Source organism: Marmota monax, unplaced genomic scaffold, assembly GCF_021218885.2.
Source record: "Marmota monax isolate L192 unplaced genomic scaffold, Marmota_monax_Labrador192_F-V1.1 WCK01_AAM20220418_F8-fsc00120, whole genome shotgun sequence".
NCBI classification, from domain to species: Eukaryota; Metazoa; Chordata; class Mammalia; order Rodentia; family Sciuridae; genus Marmota; species Marmota monax.
In genome coordinates, this window is record NW_026694424.1 from 5360424 (window position 1) to 5380371 (window position 19948).

The window sequence follows — 19948 nt, forward strand, 5'->3', positions numbered from 1 at the left end:
TAGTGGACGCGTACAATTCCATCCTGCAGCTCCGCAGTAGGTGGTTTTGTGAGTCTTTTATGGTGAAGCTGCAAAGTCTTTGTGGCAAAGTATTTCCTCAAGGAGTAATTACAAAGCACTCTGTGTTCCTGTTGTTATCACGACATCCCTACACTGCTGTTCCCGTCCGGCAAGCAGCCCCCACCCCACTCTTTCCACCTGCAATGGCCATCAGTGCCCCTGCTTAATGCCCTGCTCTGGGTCTGCCCTGGCTTTGCTTGACAGATGCTGTTCTAGGACAGTTTGTGGTTGTCAAAACACCTTGTTTAAACAGCAAACACACAAACTCTCCAAGTTGAAGTACAACAGAACCAAAGACCTCACCAAACACGGCCACACAAATGCCTCCATCTCCAGCCCCGGAGATCCAGCCAGCCTTAGCAGTGGAATTCATGTGGCTCATGGACAAGTAGAGCATTCTCTACAGTTTAAATTCATGATACTTTCATCTGTGATAAAACAGTTCTCGACTTTTTTTGAGTTGTAAGATTTATTAAATTCTCAAGACTATGCATTCTACATCTCAGTTCGTCAAAATGGCAAATTCACATCGACCGGAATAAGTAGACAACCTGGGAATGAATCTTCAAATAGGCAGAATCCAAAGCATGTTGAAAGCCCACCACCTAGAGGCCTTTTTGAGTTTGGCCCTCTCTGGTTTTGGTTTCCATGCAATTGCTTTTATGGGCACAGGTTGGCGCTATGTGAGAAGTCCTATTGAAGCATCTTATTAAATTCTCTTGTGTTTGGTAGATAGTGAGACATTACACTTAGTTTATTTGCTAAGATTATCTCACTTTCATTCTCTTGTGTGAGAAAACAATTAGTGATTTAGTTGTTACAGTCACTGTCAGTGTAATTTAGCTGGAGGGGTATCTGTTATTTTAACCCTGTGCTTAGCCAGGACTTTTTCATCTTTACTGTGTTCAACTTCTAAGTTTACCACAGAACTCGTTTTAAGCATCTTGGAATGAGTTCCCTAAAAAGCAGAGCTGAAGGTTAGGATTTCTATTAATTTATTAGAAATGCAACCCTAAAGAGCAGGAGAAGAGTGGAGAGAGGCAGAGGAGGGAGATTCATTGTGAGGGTAAGTTATTTTGCTGGCTGCTTCCATCTGTGGTGGGATAATCTGCCAGCAGACCATGTGCACCTAGGGCAGACTGGGGTTGGGGAGGAAGGGAGAACACAGCCGGTGGCCCAGCTTCCCTTGGTGAATAGCTCCATTAGCATTAATTCTCCTGTAGGTCGGGTTGTGCACTGTGGTGACAAGCAGATCCCAGGTGTCTCGTGGCAACAGGGAAGCCCTGGCTCAGGAGACAAGGGACATGTTTGTTGTCTGTTTACTCCAGATTTTGCTCTGTGGAACCCATGGAGGAGCTAAATAAATATTGGTTATGAATCTTATTGTGTTTTCTAATAAACATTTCCTGCTGGATTCTAGATCTTGTGGCAGTGATGTCATGCACGGGTTAGTGTTCTTTTGGTTGTAAAACACCTAAGCCAACTAAAGCAGAACCAGGAGAATAGGCTGGGTTTGTCTCAGGGAAGCAGAGCTTGGTGGTGAAGATGCTGTGTCTAAGGAAGTACGGGACCAGGGCAGTCAGGAGACTCACATCTCTCCTCTCTGCATTCCTGGGAGGTCTGCTTCACTCTTCTTCCTCTCTGGAGACTGCTCTGTTGCATCCATAGTCCTGCTGTGGGCCACAAAAACAAAACAAAACAAAAACAAAAAAATCCTCCAAAACACTACCACCACCACCACCACCACCACCACCACCACCACCACCACCACCACCACCACCATCACCACCACCACCACCACCACCACCATCACCACCACCACCACCACCACCACCACCACCACCACCACCACCATCACCACCACCACCACCACCACCACCACCATCACCACCACCACCATCACCACCACCACCACCACCACCATCACCACCATCACCACCATCATCACCACCACCATCACCACCACCCCCACCACCACCACCACCACCACCACCACCACCACCACCACCACCACCATCACCACCACCACCATCACCACCACCACCACCACCACCACCACCACCATCACCACCACCATCACCACCACCACCACCACCACCACCACCACCACCACCATCACCACCACCCCCACCACCACCACCACCACCACCACCATCACCACCACCACCACCACCACCATCACCACCACCACCACCACCACCACCACCACCACCACCACCACCACCATCACCACCACCACCACCACCACCACCACCACCACCACCACCACCATCACCACCATCACCACCACCACCACCACCACCACCACCACCACCACCACCACCACCACCACCACCACCACCACCACCACCACCATCACCACCACCACCACCACCACCACCACCATCACCACCACCACCACCACCACCACCACCACCACCACCACCACCACCACCACCACCACCACCACCATCACCACCACCACCACCACCACCACCACCATCACCACCACCACCACCACCACCACCACCACCACCACCACCACCACCACCACCACCATCACCACCACCACCACCACCACCACCACCACCATCACCACCACCACCACCACCACCACCACCACCACCACCACCACCACCACCACCATCACCACCACCACCACCACCACCATCACCACCACCACCCTCATGGTTTCTGAGCTTTCATGTTTATAGTCACCAAAGAGGCAGGTTCTCTCTCAGCTCAAATCGTAAATTCCAGGGATGGAAGCTCTGATTGGTCCAGCCTGGGCAGGTTTTCTCTGATCCAGTCAACCCTGCGTGGGGTAAGGGGCCATGTGGTCTCTGGGTCTTAGTGGTCTAAGGGGGAGGTTACCAGGGAAGGGGAGAGGAATACGGGATTCCAGCTGATACATGATCAGCACACCGTTTTCCATCCCTGCCCTGAACACATGCACATACTCCTTCCAGTTCTTCCCCAGTGATTTCCCACTAGCTGCACACAGGGTGGGGGTCCCCCAGGAGACTACCTGAAGTTGTGCCAACTTTGGCACTTAGTAGTGATATCTTCAGGTCTGGCAGTCACTGGCATGGTTATGATCCAGACCAGGGGGTGCTTCTACCCTGGGGACTAAGTGTTAAATTATTTAATCATCCTCAAGACAACTGATATAGCATCATGGGTGGGGGGGCCAGGGATGCTGAAATCAAAATGCCCATTGGAAAAAAACGGACAGGGCAGCTGCCTCAGCAAAATCACAGATGACTGGTCCTTTGTGCCCAGGGTCAGGGAGGTGGATGATGTTGGGGTCAGAGGTTCACATGGGCATCCTGGTGAGTTGTTGCCTGCCTGTGTCCACCACACTCTGCCCATGGGAGGGAATTCCCTTGGTCAGGTCAGGGGCAGGGTCCACAAGCCATACAGCTTTAACAGGTGTGTTAACTTCCTGTGGCTACTGTAGCAAACGACTCCAAATTTCTGTGGTTTAAATAACAGAAGTGTTATCTTTCAGTTCTCAAGTTTAGATAGCTGACATGGGTCTCACAGGGCAAGAGTTGGGCCCTGGCAGGGCTGTATTCCTTCTGGGGGTCCTAGGGGAGAATCTGTGGCTCTGCTCTTCCAGCTCCCAGAGGCCACGGCAGTCCTTGGCTCATGCTCTTCAAAGCCAGCACATTGCCACTCTCTCATCATGCTGCTTAGACCCTGGTCTTTCTCTGACCCCCTCTCCTGCCCCTTTCTTGCATTTTAAAGACCTCTATGATTGCATTGAGCTCCTCTATATAATTCAGGGCAGTCCCTTCATTTTAGGATCAGCTGATTAGCAATTTTTTTTTTTTTTGGTATTGGGGATTGAACCCAGGATACTTAACCACTGAACCATATCCCCAGCCAGTTTTAATTTTTTATTTGAGACAGGATCTCACCAAGTTACTGAGGGCCTTGTTAAGTTGCTGAGGCTGGCTTTGAACTTTCGATCCTCCTGCTGCAACCTTCAGAGCCGATGGGATTACAGGTGTACCCCACCATGCCCTGCTCTGAGTAGCAACTTTATAATTCCAGCTGCGACCTTAGTTCCCCTTTGCTGTGGAATGTAACACACCCTCAGGTTCTGGAGGTTATGATGTAGACCTCTTTGTCAATACACCCCCAGGCTCTGGGGGTTACAATACAGACCTCTTTGCCTTTATTCTACCTACTACACCAGGCATTTGGGTGGCAGAATGTGCCTGAGATACGGAGCATGGAGTAGTCCTGGTGTTCCATACTTCCACGATACCTTAGCTCCTTAAGTATTGCTTAAGGTTGATTGCTCGTAGATGTCATTTTTGAGGACTTTCTTTGCTTCCACTTAAATAGGAAATAATGTCAGACAGAGGGAGTCTGGGGATGACCTCAGCCTCCAGGTTTGGACAGGAACCAGCAGGTTGGGGTGTCCCCTGGAGGGCTGCACTTGCCTGCCCATAAGCTCAATTGAAGAGGAATAAACTTCACTTTGGGAGGTGTTCTTGGTCTTGCCTTCAATAGGAATTGAGAAGGGTTGAGCCCTCGCATCTACTCTGCTGGTGGTCCTCAAGCCTGGGTCCTAATGTGGGGCTCGTGCTGGGGTTTGCATGAGCAGCAACTGAGAATCAAGGAAACCCCAGGGTCCCGGGTACTTGAGCCATGGTTCTGATCCGCTGGGATTGTTGTAGGCTTCAGACTCAATATTTTTGCCAGGTGTTCCAGATAATCCAAATGCCTGCCAGTTTTGGGAATGGTGCCTAATCCTCTAGAGAGGCCCTTCTTGGGAAACCAGGAGATGGAGGTTGTGGAGGGACTCCAAGTTCACCGAGAAATGTGAGGGTGGAAAACTTCAACCACAGCCAAGGAGTCCAGAGGGCGCAGGGGTCTCCTGGCTCCAGAGATAAGTCTCCTGCAGCTTCCTCCGCCTGGTGCAAAAGACACAAAATCACCACTCCTCTCTCAAGTAAAAGCACACGTGTCTGTGTGTTTACACGGATTCCAGAAGCCTGAGAAAGACCGGGTGGGATGAGGTGAATGGAGGAGACGAAGGTAACTGATTTGGGATTGAAGGACTAACAAATACTTCCCTCTGTCAAAAATAAAATCAGATCCAGCTGGAAAAATTTCAAGCTTCTTGTCACACAGTGAGATTCTTCAAGCCAAGCAGTGAGAGGCTCAGCTGGCAGCAGCTCCCCACACTGTAGACTGCACACAGGAGGAAGGGTTTTGGACTTTTTCACCATGGATGTTATACGCTTGCTCGTCTTTGGGGCAAGTGGAACCGTTTAGCTGACTTGTCCGTGATGGTTTGATTTCACTAGGCCAGGCTGACAAGGCATGAAGTTTGTTTTAGTTATAATCAGAGCTGGCATTTCCAAGGAACCAGAGTGACTCAAGTTAGACTGTGTGGTCATGGCTTTCAACCTCTGGGTATTTCTAAATCATACACTTCTTTTTAATTTTTCTTTTTCATTTCCCTTTCCTTCCCTGATTGAGAAGCATTGAGAGATCAGATGTTGTGGGATTGACGATCAAGACCTTTACTGTTATTACTGATAACTGATTAGAAAATAAGGCTTGGTGTGTGCAGCTGTTCACACTTCCCCACCAGCTGGACTATGAGACTTCCTCTCAGGGCTGCTCCTTCTGGCGGGATGGAGAGCAGGCAGCCGCAGCCGCTACAGAGAGAGCCAGCACGCCCACATTTCTCTCATAGGTTCCCAAAGTGGGTTGGAAAATCCACTTAAATCACTGCTTCCAACAGGCAAGGATAAGTAAGGTGAAGGGAAAAACTCACATTCAGTTCCATCTACTCATTAATCTTTAATGAATGATCAGCTCTGAGCCAGGCATGGTGCTGGGTGCCAGAGCAAGGGTGAACAAGACCCAATCCTGGCCTTAGTGAGCTCACAATCAGTGCAGTTTCTTCAGAAGCATGTTCCCTAATCTGCTGACACCCATCATCTAGCTTTTCACTTGACACAGACTTATTGAGCACCTACTATGAACCAGGTGCCATTCTAGGTATTGGGACAGGAGTAGTGAACATAGCCGACTGTTCCTCCATTCTCATGGTTAAGTCCCTGCCCTGCTAGTCCCCCCTTGATAGACTATGTCAAGTGCTAATAGGTGCTATGGAGATAAAAAAGGATGCAAGGAGGTTGGAGAACATTCTGGGGAATTAATGGTGCTTGCTATTTTGTAAAGTGATCAGAAGTTCCCTTACCGATAAGGGGCACTTAAGCAGGGATCCAAGGGACTGGAGGTAATTACGTGGCTATCTGGCAGGCAAGGTTCCAGAGCTTGGGGACATCACAAGCGAAGGTCCTAGGGTCTGAGTGTGCTGGCTTGTTAATGGAGCAGCTGAGGGAGGTATCTGTGCCTGCAGAAGAGTGAGCAAAGTGGTGGGGGCTGGAGTAGGAGGTGTGGCGGGCCTAGTAGGAGAACATGATTTGAGCTCCATCTTGAAAGGTCAGTTCTGGCTAGTTTCTGGGTGGGAAAGTGGAAGAGGAAAGGGAGATGTGTTCAGGAGCTGTTGAAATAGTTTGGGTGAGAAATGGTGGTGGCCCAGCCCAGAGTGGTAGGTTGGGTGAGCTTAAAAGTGGAGCACCTGCAGCAGACCTGGTGGGATTTGATGGTGGATTAGGAGGGACGGTGAGTGAGAGCAGGGGCAGATGGCTCTCACGTTTTTACCTAGCACTGGAAGGGTGGGGAAGACTGGGAGAGCAAGTTGGGAAGGGAAGTAGGATGTGACTTGGGAAATGCTGACCTTGGTGCTTGGGTTTGAGACAACCACACAGAGGACTGGGAATGGAGGCCCCCGTCTGGAATTGGGAGGACGGTCAGGAGACAGGAAGTGGAGGTTCAGTAGGTCATGTAGGGGACGAGAGTGATGGAGAAGGGACTGAGGTCCAAGCTTTGAGCTGACTTGACCTTCAGAAGTCTGAGAGGTGGGCAGAGGCCATCAGGTTAGAGCAGGACCAGGAGAGGGGTGTGTCCTGGTCAGGTGAAGCGGATGTCTCAAGAAGAGGGGGATGAACTTTGCCCAGTGCAGCTGACAGGTGAGACAAAGACAGAACTTCCCATTCAACCTAGCCACGTGTGGTTCCTGGTACCTATTGTGGCTGGGGGTGTGTTCAAGAGAGAAGGAGGAACGCAGTGGGAGATGGAGGGAAGGAACTGTCTTCAGAAGCTGAAGTTGCTGGGGTGGTAGTGGGTGGTGGTGTGGGACCCAGAAGGGGTTCATTCATCCCACACCGACTACGTTGCGGCCATGGCTTTAGAAGTTTGGGGTATGCTCATGACCAAACCAAACCTCCTTGCCTGGTGAGGTGTGCATTCTAGCTGAGGGAGGTGACAGACAATGACACCACATAAGCACCTTTTATTTATGTGCCTTGAAGTTGGCACATGGTGTGGAAACAAAGAAGAAGAAGGGTCTGAAGCTTCACGCGTGGGTAGTAGGAGACTGAAACTTCAAATAGGCTGGCCGAGTAGCTCTGATGATGAAGGTGACATTTGAGGGGGAGCTGGCTGGAGGCGTGGAATTGGTCTTGTGGACCCAAGGGGAAGATCACTGCAGCCAAGGGAGCAATGGGCTCCACAGCCCGGAGCTGAGCGGGACCAGAAGGAGTGAGTGGCGCAGCAGCCAGGGGCACTCAGGAGGGCAGGGCTGGGCAGTGTGTGAGTGTGTGTGTGGGTGTCTGGGTGTCCCACAGACCTTCCTGGAGAGGGCGGATTTCACTGAGTGAAAGGTGGAGCCGTGGAGGGCAGAGGAGACAGGCCAGGTGGGAAGACAGCAGTAGGACCAGGTAGTAGGAGTCGTGCTAGCCAGGGTTCTCCAGAGACACACAGCCAGCAGGGTGTGTATGTACAAATGTGTGTACACACTCACACTCACACACACAAACACACACAGTAGTTGTCCTTGCTTATCACACTCACACTCACACACACAAACACACACAGTAGTTGTCCTTGCTTATCAGGAGCGTTGCTTTCTGAGGTTTTAGTTACTCATGTTCAACCTCAGTTTTGAAAATCTCAAGTGGAGAATTCCAGAAATACGCAGTTCATAAGTTTTAAACTGCATGCCTTTCTCAGCAGGGTGATAAAATCTTTCACTGCTCTGCTATGTCCTCCTGGGACATGAACATGGCATGTAACTCCTCCCTCACTCACTCAGTAGCCATCTCTGCCACCAGACCAGCTGCTGCGGTAGCCCAGTACGAGCATTCAGGTAGCCCTTATTTCCTTATCTTACCTAAGATAAGCACAAGAGTAGTGATGCTGGCAACTTGGAGTTCCAAAGTGAAGCTGTGAAGTGCTTCCTTTAAGTGAAAATAGGCAGGGTTCAGTATATCTGCAGTTTCAGGCAACTTTTGAGTTGTTGGAATGGATCCCTGGAGTTGGGGGGGTGCATTTCAGCTTGAATCCAAAGACAGCCTAGAGGCAGGACTCCCTCCTCTGTGAGGACCTTTGTCTTTTGTTCTCTTAAGACCTTCAGTTGATTGGACAAGGCCCACCCACACCGTGGAGGGTTATTTTCTCACTCAGAGTCTATTGATTCAAATGTTAATCACATCTAAAAAATACCTTCATCAGCATATGATCAAATATCGGGGTGTCACAGCCTGAAAAGTGATGCATAATATTAACTACTGTCTAGTAGTGACAGGTGGGTTGGCGCCCACCGAAGCGTCTCTCTTGGTTCTTAGCTGGCTGGTTGTCAATGCTACTGCAAGCTGGTGGCCGCGTTGTGTGTGCATGAATGTCTCTGTCCTCTCCCGAGGAACCATGCCTGGTCCCATGAGCATCAAAGCTGCAGCTGCTCTCCTTACTGCCCTTGGGCTCCTCGGTGCCGCCTAACTGTGCAGCCTTTCCTCACAGGGGTCAGGCCTGGACCATGGTTTGGGGCCTGAAATGAGGAGAGAGTTGTCTCTGTCCTTCCCTCCCCAGTTCTCCCTTGTCCCCCTGTGCAAGGCTCTTTCTTCTCCAGTGGCCAAAATAAGACAAAGGAGAGAGAACCCCCCAAGCCCTTCTGTAACTCAACTCTTGACAATCTCCCTTCCAGCTCAACTCACACGTCAAGATGTGTTCAGATGGTGCTGAATCTCATCTGGCCTCCCTGGGGCCGGGGTACAGTCATGACAGCTGTGTGAAGACCCCTCCACTCTCAAAGGGGAACGTGGGGCTGTTGGTCTGGTGCTGAAAGAGAAGGACAAGAAGAGGGCAAGAGTTAGTCAGAGCCAGGAAAGAGGAAGGAGGCTAAACCAGGAGGAAGACATGTGTGGAGGGTCTCTGTGTGAGAAATCTTGGGGCAATGCTAGGATGTGAGCAATGTGGGCCAGAAGCCAGGGGCATCTGAGAAATGGTGCCAGAGGTTGTGAATTGAATCCCCTTGAATATCCTTGGAGATAGTGCAAGCAATAGTTAGAATTTTTTAAGAAAGAACACTGGCTACAGGAGTCTGATCCTTTCTTTAAGACTCCAGGGGTTGGTGAAACAGCTCAGTGGTATAAAGTGCTTGCCAAGCACGTGCAAAGTCTGGGTTTGAATTCCAGCATGGGGGTGGGGGAGACTCTCACTAAGACTGAGTCATGTGCACCCCAGCTTTTAAAATAGGAATACAGATGTCTCCTTGACCATGGAATGGTAGAGAAGGAAGAAGGGGCTTTGCAGTCAGATCCTCCCATTCTGAGTGCTTCTCAAGGCTCCATCTTCTCCTCTATTAGATGGGGTAAATAATCTACTTGGCAGGGTTATTGTGGGATCCAGTGAGATGAGGCCCAGAGGTTTTCCTGGCATTCCTTACTAGCCTTTCCTTTTCTGCCCTGCCCTTCTTCTACTAAAATAGTTCTAGAAATGTTGACTTTTTACCTTAACTTGTGATTCCTAGAATTGCAATTAATGAGCCACCCTGTCAAGACTGCCAATGTGACATTTTGCAACGAAACGTTTCCAAAATACCTCTGCATCCCTCTGTAGCAACAGAATTGCTTGGAGAGTAGCCCCACCTTGTGGACAAGTCTAAAAATATTTCCGTGGCATAGGAGTCAAGGTTAAGGAATTGAGACAAAATACACTTGACTTTTAATAGTATAACTATTTTTGGAAAACATCTCACCTTGAAGTTTCATGCAATTAGACTAGTAACTTTCATGTAAAACTTATAAATCTTAATTTTCATAGGTGATAAAGTCATTTCATCAGGTGATACTGACTCAGTAATTCCAATTGGGAAGAAAAAGCCCATGTGGCTTACACTTAATTTCTTACACAGAGAATTATTTTCACAATGCTAATGCAATGTCGTAAGTCAGTTTTAAGCAAATCTAAAACAAAGTGTGCTCATAATTATTTGGACATGAGTAAGGATTCCTGTAAACTCAGAGGCTTGGAAAGTCACGTAGGGATAGAACAAAGAAACAGAATTAGACTGATAAGATTTTATGTTACAGAGTCAAAGCTTCCTCTATTTTTCTATCAGTTTTCTGTTGTGAAATTCAACAGATGGATGCATTTTCTTTTTCTGTGTATGGTAAATGTTGGGGGGGGGGCTGAAGTAGGAGGTAGCATCACTTCTTACCAGAGAATCTTCAGCCATCTCTACCTTCAAATATGCAAAAAGACCAGGAACAAGGAGCCCAAAGTTCTCATCCTGGCCAACATTTGTGGGAAGTGACAAAACATTTCCAGGTATCAGTTTCCTGATCTGCCCTGAAGGAAGCTGGAAAAGATGATCTTGACCAGAAGGACTGTCTGGTGCACAGGAGAAGAGGAAGAAATATTCTCTGCCTCACAAGAAGCCCCAGGTGTGACTGGGAGGTGGCAGTGCATCAGGTATAGGTGCACTGGACACGTGAACGTCCTACTCACAGCTGACTTCTACCTTCTGGGCCTGTTGGGACAAAATAAGAATTATGTGTTGGTCTTGTCCTGGTTTCTGACCCAAGAGCTTCTAAGACTCTGGAAATCTTCTGATATGTCTTTTTATGCTAACAAGAAGACTGATGGTGACTGGGGACCCTGGAGATAGCCTCAAAATGGGGGCTGGGGCTGCCAGAGAAACCTACCAAGTGATTAGAGCATTTGTCCCTACTCCCTGACCTTCAGGGGGAAGAGGGGGGCTGGAGATTGAGTTGGTTTCCAATGGCCAATGATTTAGTCAATCGTCCCTGTGGAAGAAGCCTCAGTAAAAACCCTGAATAATAATAGGTTTAGGGAGCTTCTGTGTTCATGAACACATCCATGTGCCTGGAGAGTGGCATACCCTAACTCCATGGGACAGAGCTCTGTGCTTGGGACCCTTCCAGACCGTACCCCATGAACCTCTTCACCTGGATCTGTCTGTTCATCTGAATTCTTTATGATATCTTTTATGATATACTGGGCAATAGTAAGTAAAGTGTTTCCTGAGTTCTGTGAGCTGTTCTAGCAAATTGAGCCTGGAGTGGGAATCATGGGCTCCTCTGAGTTGTAGCTAAGTACAGAAGTGTAGGTAACCTGGGGACCCACTACTTGCAATTGAGGACAGTCTCTAGGACTGATCCCTTAACATGTGGGAGTTGCTCCAACTCTGGGTTCTTAGTGTCAGTATTGAATTGTGGAGTAGATATTTGGTACCTGCAGAGGTTGGAGGATTGCTTGTTGAGGAAAACCCACATGTTTGGTGACAGAAATGCTGTGAATAGAGGAGCAGGTTTTCCTTTGCACAGTCATTGTGAAAGGCCAACGGCTTTACGACTTGAAGGATCAGGAAACACTGAGTTCATGTGGAGAAATTCAGGTGCCATGTTCACTTGGAGCATCTACAAGGTCCTGAGCAAGCCAGCAGCTGTTTCAAAAAGACAAGAGGCGTTCCACAGCGGGCAAATGGCTTCCCCTCGGGGTTCCCGTTACCATCCTACTTTCCCAGCCACTCAAGCTGAGTTGGAAGGTCACGGTGGCTTGCGCCAACTGGAGCTGGTTGCCTCCCTTCAAAGCTGGAAGCCTTGTACTTTGCCAGGTGAGTGGCAGGAGCCCCCAAGTACCCACACGTTGCCTCCCAAATCCAAAGAGCTCAACAAGTGAAGGGATTGAAGCAGCTGTAACTGAAGTCATTCCCTGATTAATTGTAGTTCATGTTACTCTCTGCTTCTCAACCTGCTGTGATTTTGTGTCCTGGGGACTTTGTCTCGATGGAGGGGATGTGGTACTGCTTCTAGTGGCTGGGGGCTAAGAATGCTCCTAAACACTCCATGGTGCAAGAATCATCCAAAGGATCAGTAGTGCCAAGACTGAGGAATTTGATTCTGAGGTCTCTTGTTTTGAGACAGATAATAGTAGAACAGATGAGTTAAACAAATTTGTGGTAGAAATCACACCTGGCATCTGTCACATCTATGTCGCCAGCACTGGTTTCTGAGAGGGTCTTCCAGGAGAATACATATTTGGACAAATTGAGGACTATGCCACTTGCCAAGGATATTTATTCTTCTCTCCCCCTCCCCCTTTGTTGCTGGAGATTGAACCAGGCTGAGGTCACTGTGAGGCAGACTTGGGACCAAATGCTGCTCATCACTTCTTTGCCTAGTACCCAATAATGTCACCCTCTTCTAGTGTGGAGCTTGAGTCACTAATTCCAAAGCCCAGGAATCCCCATAGTCTCCAATTGCTTTTCGATGTCGCTTCATTCACATTAAGTAACTAATTTACCACAATGTGCTATGATGGTGAGTCCCAATGTCTGAAAGCAACAGCATCTGTACTGCCTTCAGGCATAAGCAAGTCAAGGCTAAGCTCAGATTCTACATTCCCCCGTTTCCTGAATTTTGCTTCCAGTGTTCTCTTCTTAATCACTGTTCTCAGTCATAGGTGTTAGTATTACTTTAACTGATTAAAGCAAAAAGGCATTTATCATCAAGGAGTCTGGCTATTACACTGAATTATTGGGAGTTCTGCATAAAATAAACAGAAGGCTGGACTTCCAAAACCACGCTGTAGAGCTGGGACACTGAGGGACATGTGGCTTCTCCATTACTGAGCTGCTCTCTTGGGTTCTGGCTCCAGGATCACATTTCCTCCACCATGATTTGCACTGCAGACTGGCATCTCACCCTCTCCTCCTCTCATCAAAACCTAGTTCTGGTTTAGCATCTCATCCAAGTTCATCAGACTGAATTATATGTGGGACACTAACTATAAGACAGCTTCAAAGGAGTCTGGGAAATGTATGGTTTAGCTACAAGTTACTACATTACAAAAAAAAAAAGGATGTTAGAAATGGAATAGAAGGGATATTGAATAAGCCAATCTCTAATATGTAATATACAAAACAGAATTTTGTATAAGGCTGAAATTCAGCAGGGATGTACCACTACAGCCAAACCTATTACTGAAAGTTGAATACCGTCTTTCCATTTGGTAAGTAATTTCTTCCTCAGAGCCCTCAGAGGCCCCTTTATAGCCCTGGCTGCTCTGTTGTCCCACTTGTGATTCCCCAAATTCTCCCATCTTCCAGTAATTTAAATTAAGCCTGGCTCAGAGCTCTGGGATGGCATCTGTTGGGTTTCTTGGTCCCTCGTCCATCATGCCCCTGAAGTTCTGCCTCCTGGGCGCTTCCTATTTGTCTCCTCCAACCATAGACTCCAAAGCACTGGTCTCTGCTCCACTAAAACTTTCTGGCTCCTGAGAAGCCACAAGGCAGAATGCCATAGAGCTGCTGTGGTCCCTACCAGGCTTTGGACCACCTAAACATGCTCTCCTGGCTTCCTGCCACCCATGTGTTTCTTCCAGACCAGATGGGCCTAGAGTCAATGTGGAAATGGTGGTGGTAGCACCATCACCCCAACAGGCAAATGCCCATCTGGGCCCACAAAGCCATGGTGGCCCACTCTGGAAACAATGGTCTCCGTACAACTTTGACTGTCAGGTAGCCAGGGAAAGAGGGTAAGTAGCAACAGAGGCCACCCTGGCACCAATTCAGTGTTTCACCCTTCCTAGGCATCAAGGGTTCCCTTGAGGTAGAAGAGAGACAAAGGAGGAGCATAGATGGAACTTGTAGGGTGGTGTGGAGCCTGTGAAATCCTCTTTTCTTATTTCCTTAAAAGGTTTTTATTAGTATATTATAGTCATACATAATAGTGGGGCTCATTTTGACATAATCATACATGTATGGAATATAATTGGTTCCATTTAAGTCCCTCACACTTCCTCTTTCCCTCCTCTTCCCTCTCCCTGTCCTCTTCCTCTATTCTACTGGTCTTCCTTCTATTTATTTATTTGTTGTTTTTTAAACTACACTTTTAAGAGATACAGAGTGGAGTTCACTGTGGCATATTCATATATGTACATAGCATAACTTTGAAAATTTCGCTTTGTAGTTCCTCCCTTTTGCTGTCCCTCTCCTCAATCCCTTTCCTCTACTCCCTCTGTTTTCATGGGATTCCCCTATCCTTTTTCCTTATTTTGCTCTAGCTTCTTTATATGAGAGAAAACATTTGATCCTGGATCTCGAGTCTGGCTTATTTCACTTAGCATGATGTTCTCCAGTTCCATCAATTTATCCGCAAATACCGTAATGTCATTCTTCTTTGTGGGAAAAGCCCGTTTCACCACCTCTGTTGAACCTTATTTCCATTTAGTGAGACAAGTTCATTAAAACCCACTGAATGTCGGCCCATCCTATGTGTTAACAAATACATGTGTATTTCCGACTCTCTCTGGTTTGGTTTATCTAGAGGGTAAAAGGGAATGCATTTAGAAAAACCAATGTGTATGTTGACTTCCAGGTGCAAGTGGTGAGAGCAACAGTGGGAACAAGGGAGAGGAGAAGGTTGCTGAGTCACCAAAATGGCAGAAGACTTGGGCATGGGGCCCTCTCTGCTCATGGGTCTTGAGCACCGCCATGACCAATGTACTGCCACTGTGCAGAGTGAAGGATGTGTGGCACTTCTCTGTGAAGTGAATGTCAGTTCTGATGATTTTAATGATTTATTCTTAAATTCCCATACCTGTGACAAGGACTGCTTCCTTGACCAGACTTTAGGCAGCCTCTTTTAGAGTAGGCCTGGTCTTGGCCTGCCAAACCCAGTTTTGATAAGAATCCTGCTAAGCCAGTTTGGGGAGTGTCTCCCAGCCACTTTATTTCTAATCAAGTTCCTCATTTGCCCCACAACTGACATCCAATTAAATTCTTCTTGGTATTATACATCCACATTCATATGTCTTTGGCTATAAACCCCCAGCTGCCATTGCTGAATTTGGAGTTAAGCTAAACTTTACATCGAAGTCTTCCTTTTTGACTGTGGTAACTTGAATCAAACCATCTTGCCATTTTTCACAAGTGTCTGGTGCAATTTCTCTTTAACACCTGGGTTGATAGAGTGAAGAGAGAGCCTACGGATTGGGAGAAAATATTTTACCACATGCAGTGCACCCAGATAAAGTATTAATCTCTGGGATGTATAATAAACTCAAAAAACTTAACACCAAAAACAAAAACAAAACAAATAACCCAATCAATAAATGGGCTAAGGAACTGAACAGATACTTGACAAAAGAAAAAATACAATTGATAAACAAATATATGAAAAATGTTCAACATCTCTAGCAATTAGAGAAATGTAAATAAAAACTAAGCTCTAAGATTTCATTTCACTCCAGTCAGAATGGTAATTGTCAAGAATATAGGCAACAATAAATGTTGGTGAGGATGTGGGGAAAATGGTATACTCACACATTGCTGGTTGGAATAAAAATGGAACTACTATTTGACCCAGATGTCCCACTACTCCGTTTATACCCAAAGGATTTAAAATCAGTAGACTTCAGTGATGCAGCCACATCAATGTTTATAGCAGCTTAATTCACAATAACTAAACTATGGAACCAACCTAGGTGCCCTTCAATAGATGAATGGATAAAGAAAATATATATTTGATGGAATATTCCTCAGCTTTAAAGAAGAATGAAATCATGGCATTTTCTGGTAAATGGATGAAGTTGGAGAATATCATACTAAGTGAAATAAGCCAGTTCCATAAAAACAAAGGCTGAATGTTTTCTCTGATATGCAGATGCTAAGGGGGGTCAGGTGCTAAGGAAGTTACTTTAGGTAGAGGAAAGTAAAGGGAGGGGAGGGAATATGGGGATAGGAAGGAAAGTAGAATGAAACAGACTTTATTACCTTATGTACATATGACTGCCTGACTTATGTGATTCTACAACATGTACAATCAGAAAAATGTATGTTATTATACCCCATTTATTTATGATATAGCAAAGTGCATAAATGCATTCTGTCATGTATAATTAACAAAAACAAATAAAAAATATCTATACATATAGGCACAAACTTTGATTTGAAAGTGAATAACAAACAGATACAAATAAAGTAACAAATGAATAATAAAAGCTCTAAGGACGGAGCTTTCTGCAGAGCGCAGAGGCTGTGCAGATAAGGAAGTGAGCCGGGGTGTGGAGTAGCAGGGGGAGGTCGGGCTTGGTGAGAAGATGCTGGGTAGGAGGGAGCCTCCTAGTCAATCTTCCAGAGTGTCACAGAGCTGTGCCTCGGCCAGGGCCTGTCAAGGGATCCCTACAGTGAAGTAGGCCAGGAGGCACAGCCAAGTTGCCTGTGACCTTGCTCCAGGCCAGAGGTCAGCAAACCTTTTCAGCAAGGGGTCAGATAATAAATGCTGCACACCTTGCTTGGTAGCAACTGGACATCTCTCCTACTGTAGCAGGAAAACGGCCACTGGCGATGCAGGAAGGAGTGAGTGTGGTTGAAGCCAATGAAATTCCACAGGGCAAGACAGGCATGGGCTGGAGTTTGCCCAGGAGCCATAGTTTGCCCACTTGGAAAGTGGGAATTCTGAAAAGGGGGTGTGATTTAGATGGCAGCTCAACAAGATGAGGTGCTGCAGTGGGCTCATCTGCACCCGGCAGTGCTGGCTTCCCTCTCTGGGTCTGTCTCCTGGTTCATGGTTTCACAGTAAGGCCCAACTCCGTTCCCCTGGTTTCTTGCAATGGCTCATCCAGAGTTTCCTGAATCCAACAAATCTAGAGTCTACCGGGACGGAGAGCTCGTCACAGACTGCTACTTTACATTGTAAAGGGGACAAAGGCTCTCCGCTCGCTGCCTGGAAGAAGTCCTTCCTTTCCTACTCTGGTCCCATTTCAGGCTAGCATGGAGTGAGACCAGATTCGGGGACTCCTGTCCCAACTGGGTAATGAGAAACCTTGATAGAATGCCCTCAGAATGCTGGCGAGGGGACTTGGGAGCAAGGGAAGAAATGAAAAGGAGACCCAGGTGGCCAGGCTCTCGGGCTGGTCCTTCCCTCTGCCCTGGCTCCTTCCTCTCAAGCACCTGGGAAGCTCCAATGACTTACCCTGGGTGCCCAGCTGGTCATGAAAGAGACCCATGTTCACAGCATCAAGAGCTGTGAATGGGGACTGGGGTGGCCCACTGGCCTGACCAGGGCAGCCCCCCTGACCCTCACCACCCAGCATTCCCTGGTCGCTGGGAATGAATCCACGCTGGTCCCTCTCTAGCCTGCCCATCAGTCAGTCCTTTGGAGTCTAGTGGGATTTGTTATAGTGTTCAACGTGGTCTTTATTTATAGTCTCCAGTTTTGCAAGGACCCAGTAGTAATTTAAAAGAAGTCTTTCTAAATGTGAAAGCAGTCGGGAGACATGAAATTCCTTCATGATTAATTTCTAACTTACAACAGGATCCTGGGAGATGGTGACTTGTAGGATTTCTGTTCTTTCAAGTTTCCTGTGTTTTAATGAATGACTACTTTTGTTCACTGTGGCCCTATAAAATAATAATACCTGGGGAGAATATAAGGTTTTATATATTTTTATCCTAACGTTCTATTAGGACATCCTTTTCCTATAGTTTGTCTGTTAATGTGGCCTGTGTTTTCGAACTGGTTTTGCTTATTTTATTTTAATACCAACTTTCAGCACACAGCCACTATGTGCTCATAGTGGATTATGCATTTTGTAAAAATAAAGTGGCTGCCTTCAAATCTTGGTTAGAGGCAGGGATGGTGGTCATGGCAGTACTCCTGTGACAGGAGACAGGTTAACAAAGGAAAAGCAGAGTGAATTTATTTAATAAGCGTTTCACATGACACTGGAGCCTTCAGAAATAGAGAACCAAAGATCCAAGGAGGACTGTCTATTTTTGTGTTTAGGTTTGATGGAGAATTGACAGCCGTGAAGAAATGTGATTGGGTAAAAAGGTGTGAGCTAAGTAACAGACGAGGAGGGGAACCCGTTCTTCAGGGCCTTGTGCGACATTTCTTCCTCCAGGAATGGGGTAGGACCCACATGAGATGAGGGTCTGATGTCCCACCACAGGACAAGAATAGGTCAGAGAATTTCTTTGTAGTCAGCTCCTAGACAGGAAGACATGAAATGGTTAGAGTAATAACTCAAGATTTTATGGCTGGCTTTGGGAAAAAGGGTTCTAGTTTTTATGACCCCATGGGGAAAGAGGAATTCTGGTTTCTGTGGCTCTCTTCAGGGGAGAATGAGGAGCAAGAGATAGGTGGGCAGAGAAGGGCAGAGAGACCTTGGTTCTGAGGCTGCGTCCAAGTCCTTCCTGTGTACCTTAGTTCAAAATTCTCAGCATGCCCAAGTGCCTTACTTTGTTTCCTGAGCCCTAACATCTTTAAAACTTTTGTCTTTAATTCTACTTTTATATGGTAATAAATGGCTATTCATTTTCTGAATGTATGCTGTGTCTTTACCTAGACTTAAAAGTCAATAAGGTGGGGGACACTAAGGAAGAATAGCGTTACCTTAGATTAGGTAGAGGGAAGTAATGTCTGTATATATGTGACTACAAGACCAATATGATTCTGCAACATGTACACTCAGAAAAATGAGAAATTATGTCCCATCCATGTATGACATATCAAACTGCATAAATGCATTCTACTAATTAAAACAAATATAAAATTTTTTAAAAATAAAATCAACAGAAAGAAAATTATCAGCAAAAAATAGGAGGGGACATAAATAGGCCATTCACAATAAACAGAAAACAAACCATAAAACATAAATGTCCAATAAGTATTTTTTTTAAAGGAGAGAGAGAGAGAGAGAGAGAGAGAGAGAGAGAGAGAGAGAGAATATGAATGAATGAATGAATGAATCTTTTTTTGTAGATGGACACAATACAATGTCTTTATTATTTTTTTTTATGTGGTGCTGAGAATTGAACCCAGGTCCCGCCTGTGCTAGGTGAGCGCTCTACTGCTGAGCCACAATCCCAGCCCCAATAAGTATTTTAAAAAGATTCAGTTTCACTCTTGTCAAAGACTAGCAAATTAAACTTACAGGGAGGACTGGAGATGTAGCTCAGTTTGTAGAGTACTTCCCTTGCATGCACAAGGCCCTGGGTTCAATCCCCAGCACCACACACATAAAAAAAAAAAAAAAAAAAAACCCAAACCCAAAAACTTAGAGGGAGATGATGGTGGCTTGTTGCTTCTCACCTACCATTTGGCAAAGATAAATAAAATAACATCAGCTTTCTCTTGAGAACCAAAGGGCATATTTTTTTATTGGATAATTTTTTTCTAGTAATTTATTGAAATAGATAAGTGGATATCTATACAAGGATTTGTACAAGGGCATATCATTATAGTATTATTTATAATAGTGAAATATTAGAATCAATCTAAAAGTTAAAAAAAATTGCCTAGTGTTTGCTTCCGCAGCACACATACTAAAGTTGGAATGATACAGAGAAGATTAGCATGGCCCCTGCGCAAGGTTGACATGCAAATTCGTGAAGCGTTCCATATTTTTCCCATTTGAATCAAATGTATGATATGTCAAGATCATTGTAATGTTTTGAACAACTAATAAAAAAATTAAAAGAGAAAAAAAATTGCCTAAATAAATTAAG

At 46.3% G+C, this 19948-nt stretch overlaps 1 protein-coding gene and 1 non-coding gene across 2 annotated transcripts in view; both read left to right on the forward strand.

Moving 5' to 3' along the window:
* Positions 1-19948, forward strand: part of Dnah5 (dynein axonemal heavy chain 5) — a 283494-nt gene that overhangs the window by 13030 nt on the left and 250516 nt on the right. The gene's annotated exons all lie outside the window — the stretch shown is intronic.
* LOC124109633 (U6 spliceosomal RNA) lies at positions 19742-19848 on the forward strand. Its single transcript, XR_006857044.1, has one exon. It is a non-coding gene; the product is annotated as a U6 spliceosomal RNA (small nuclear RNA).